The 4,324-nt window shown below is 44.0% G+C and overlaps 1 non-coding gene across 1 annotated transcript; it reads left to right on the top strand.

Annotated features, from left to right (window-relative positions):
- The first annotated feature begins 3,377 nt into the window (after positions 1-3,377).
- LOC114806742 lies at positions 3,378-3,516 on the top strand. Its single transcript, XR_003754804.1, has one exon. It is a non-coding gene; the product is annotated as a small nucleolar RNA SNORA7 (small nucleolar RNA).
- Positions 3,517-4,324: the final 808 nt, after the last annotated feature.

Genomic DNA, 4,324 nt, shown 5'->3' with positions numbered 1-4,324 from the left:
AAAGATCATGAAACTGTGAGTCAGAGGCCCTGGGTTCTAATCCCGGCTCCACCACTTGTCTGCTGCCTGACTTTGGGCAAGTCACTAACTTCTCTGTGCCTCAGTTACCTCATCTGTAAAATGAGGATTATGACTGTGAATCCCATGTGGGACACAGACAGGGTCCAACCTGATCAATTTGTAACTACCCCAGCACTTAGTGCACTGCCTGACACATAGCAAATGCTTAACAATATCATTTAAATTCATTTAAATAAGTTAGTCATTTATTATGTGCCAAGCAGTATGCTAAACTCTGTATAGATATCAGATGATAAGAGCCGGCACAGTCTCTGCCTACATAAACTAAGAGGGAAGGAGAACACATTTTGTATCCCCATGTTACACACGAGAAACTGAGGCAGAAAGAAATTAAATGACTTGCCCAAGGTCAGAAAGGAGGTAAGCTGCAGAGCATGGACTTGAACCCAGGTCTCCTGACTCCCAGCTGGGTTTTCCTTCCACAAAGCGATGCTTTAAAATCTCTGTTATTGATGAAAACATTTGAAGGGTTTCCCAAGTGTGGTCTGACACATAATTTCTACTTTCTTTAGACCTCCTAGGCCATAGTGCACTGATGGATTGAATCATTCCTAATGATTTCTAATCATTTGCATGTCCCCTTGTGTGTATGTCTCAATCAATTGATCAATCAATGGTGTATTGTTCTGCACTGTACTAAGCGCTTGGGAGAGTACAATACAACAGAGTTGGTGGACACATTCTCTGCCTACAAAGGAGTTCACAGTGTAGAGGGGGAATAGTCTCCAGAGCAGTCATCTGTAGAAAAGAGTTCCAAGACTTTTGAAGATGCTCATAGCCTGTGTTGTCTTTAGAAGGGTATGTCAGAGACAAGTGTATTTCAAATAGCACTAGCAGGGAGCAAAAATTGACAGAGTTTCCCATGTTAGTCATATTTGCCCCACTCTACGTAATACAGAGCTTCTTTATATATAGTTGGTTACAGTAACTGAGAATTGAGAGGACAATACAGGATACAAATTTTGAGAAAGGCAAAAACAGTAAAATTCTCCTCTGGGGTGATCAACCAGGTTCAATTTTTTTTTCCCATAAAGAGGCCAGAGAGGCAGATGTGACTCTCTGCTTGTGATTCTATTGGTGGTTTTTGGCAAAGGTGGAATAGCTCTATTCTACCTTGAGACTTTTAATATGCCAATTTCTCTGTAAAGACAGGAAGGCTAGTCAAGGGGAGGGTATGAGATGTAGTTGCTTTGAGTAGCATACGCAGCAATACTTGGTGTTCTTGTTATGGGACAATCAAGCAGGGCTAGAGGCAAATAGCTCAGAGTGTGAGATCAGAGAGAGAAGGGGGCTAATGCAAGGCTCTGACCACTGTGATTCCACAGGAAACATATCTGGACTCTGGCTTACAGATTCCTTGTTGCAGCCTCAAGCATGACAGTGGAGAATAGATTGAACAGAAACAGACCTACCACAAAGAACTGCCTAGCTCTGATGGTGATAAGGAAAGGATCAGACGTTGTGCCTTCACTTCTGACTCAAGTCACCATGCCATTGAGGAGTAGTAGCATCTGTCAAAACTGTGGTCTGTTGATAGGATCAAATGTTTTTGGAAGGGCTATGGAAACAATATAGAGATTGTGATGTTACTCTCTGGGCTTTTCTGTGTCTCATGCTTTATGCTCTGCTGATCATATCTATTGTGTTACACTTTGATCTGGAGTCACATTGGGATTCAGGTAGTGCATCATTGACTATGTTCTTCAACAGTCTATCCAGATTGGGGTAAATACAAAATACTCAGGTCGGACACAGCCCCTGTTCCATATGGGGCTCACAGTGTAAGGATTAAGAGGAACATGTATTGAAGCCCCATTTTACAGATGAGGAAACAGAGGAACAGATAAGTTTTTTTGGTATTTGTTAAGCGCATACTATGTGTCAAGCACTGTTCAAAGTGCTGTGGTAGATACAAGCTAATTTGGTATGACACAGTCCCTGTCCCTCATGGGGCTCACAGGCTAAGTGGGAGGGAGAGGTAATTGACTTGCCCAAGATCACAATTATTATTATTATTGTTAAACATGTTCAGAAGATGATTATTGAGAAGCAGCATCTCTGTCATCTTATTGTAACACTTGTCAGTGTTTAGCTGGGTCCATCCATATTAGGGACTTCCTAATTGTGGAAGCCCCTCAAGTCTCAGTTCTACTTCTCTTTCTATTCTCCATTTACAACCACTCCCTTGGAGAATTCATTTGTTCCCATGGCTTCAACCACCCCCATCTCTGTGTGGATGATTCCCAAATCTATGTCTCCTGACTTGATCTTTCTACTTCTCTGCAGTCTCACATTTCCTCCTGCCTTGAGGAAATCTCTAGTTGCATGTCCTGTCGACACCTCAAACTTAGCACGTCCAAAACAGAACTCCTCATCTTCCCACCCAAACCCTCTCCTCTCCCTGACTTTCTCTTCACTGTATGGAGCATCACCATCTTTCCTGTCTCACAAGTCCATAACCTGGGAATTTTTTTAGACTCATATCTCTCATTCAACCCACATATTCAATGCGTCACTGAATCCTGTCTCACAAGTCCATAACCTGGGAATTTTTTTAGACTCATATCTCTCATTCAACCCACATATTCAATGCACTGCTAAAATCCTTCCTTTCCTCTCCATCCAAACCGCTATCACATTAATCCAAACATTTATCCTGTCCCACTTTGATTACTGCATCAGCCTCCTTGTTGACCTCCCTGCCTTCTGTCTCCCCCCACTCCAGTCCATACTTCACTCACCTACCCAGAAAAGTTTTCTACAAAGCCATTCAGTCCATGTTTCCTTACTCCTTAAAAACCTCTAGTGGTTGCCCATCCACCTCTGCATCAAACAGAAACTCGTTAACACTGGCTTCAAAGCACTCAATCACCTTGTCTCCTCCTATCTTACATAACTGATTTCCTACTATGACCCAGTATGCTCACTTTGCTCCTCTAATGCCAACGTACTCAATCTCTTCTATCTTGCCACCGGCCCCTCAACCACATCCTGCCTCTGGCCTGGAACTCCCTCTGCCTCCATATCCAATAGACCACAACTCTTCCCACCTTCATCGCCTTATTAAAATCACATCTCCTCCAAGGGTCCTTGCCTGCCTAACCCCTCATTTCCTCTACTTCATCGCCCCTGCACTTGGATTTGCACACTTCATCCACTCCACCCTCAGCCCCACAACACTTATGTATGTATCTGTAATTCATTCATTTGTTTTAATGCCGGTCTCCTCCTCTTGCCTGTAAGCTTGTTGTGGGCAGGGAACATGTTCACTAATTTGGTCGTATTATACTCTCCCACCCTTCTCAGGGTCCCACCTGGAGAGTTTCCAGCACTCTACCAGTCTCAACTACAAAGAGGGAGAGTCAAGCAGAGGGCTATTCATTCCATTCCTAGCTTGGGCAGTGGCTAGCAAGTGGAAGGCAATCTGCTACAAGTCAAAACTCACCTGTGCTGGGCAGCAGCGGCACGGGAGAGAGTCGAGGGCAGAGACTCAAGTTTACTTCACGGAATGAGGCAGCAGTAAATCTCTTCCGCATTTTTACCAAGAAAACTTTTTGGATACACTAAAGGAATGATTACAAATGGAGGTGGGGCATTCTGGGAGAGATGCGTCCCTGCTGTCCCTATGGGTTGGACACCACTCGACAGCATAAGACAACAACATACTCTCCCAAGTGCTTAGTGAAATGCTTTGCAGTCAGTCAATAATATTTATTGAGTGCTTATTGCGGGCAGAGCACTGTACTAAGCGCTTGGGAGAGTAGAGCTGTGTGGCTCAGTGGAAAGAGCCCGGGCTTGGGAGTCAGAGGTCATGAGTTCAAATCCCAGCTCTGTCACTTGTCAGCTGTGTGACTGTGGGCAAGTCACTTAACTTCTCTGTGCCTCAGTTACCTCATCTGTAAAATAGGGATTAACTGTGAGCCTCATGTGGGACAATGTGATTATTCTGTATCTACCCCAGCACTTAGAACAGTGCTCGGCACATAGTAAGCGCTTAACAAATACCAACATTATTATTAGAATATCACAATATAGCTGACACATTCCCTGCCCACAATGAGCTGACAGTCTAGAGGACATACTAAGAGCAGACAAAGGACATAGAACATAGAGTAAGTGCTCAGTAAGTATGATGGATTGACTGATTCCTCCCCAGACAGCCATTCCCCAGCCCCTGGTAGGATACAGTGACACCTAAGGAAGTGGGATAACATATGCTGAATCCTCCTGGGATACTTGCATT

This window comes from Ornithorhynchus anatinus, chromosome X1 (genome assembly GCF_004115215.2).
Source record: "Ornithorhynchus anatinus isolate Pmale09 chromosome X1, mOrnAna1.pri.v4, whole genome shotgun sequence".
NCBI lineage: Eukaryota > Metazoa > Chordata > Mammalia > Monotremata > Ornithorhynchidae > Ornithorhynchus > Ornithorhynchus anatinus.
The sequence above is the reverse complement of the archived record's forward strand: the minus strand, read 5'-3'. Positions and strand labels throughout refer to the sequence as shown.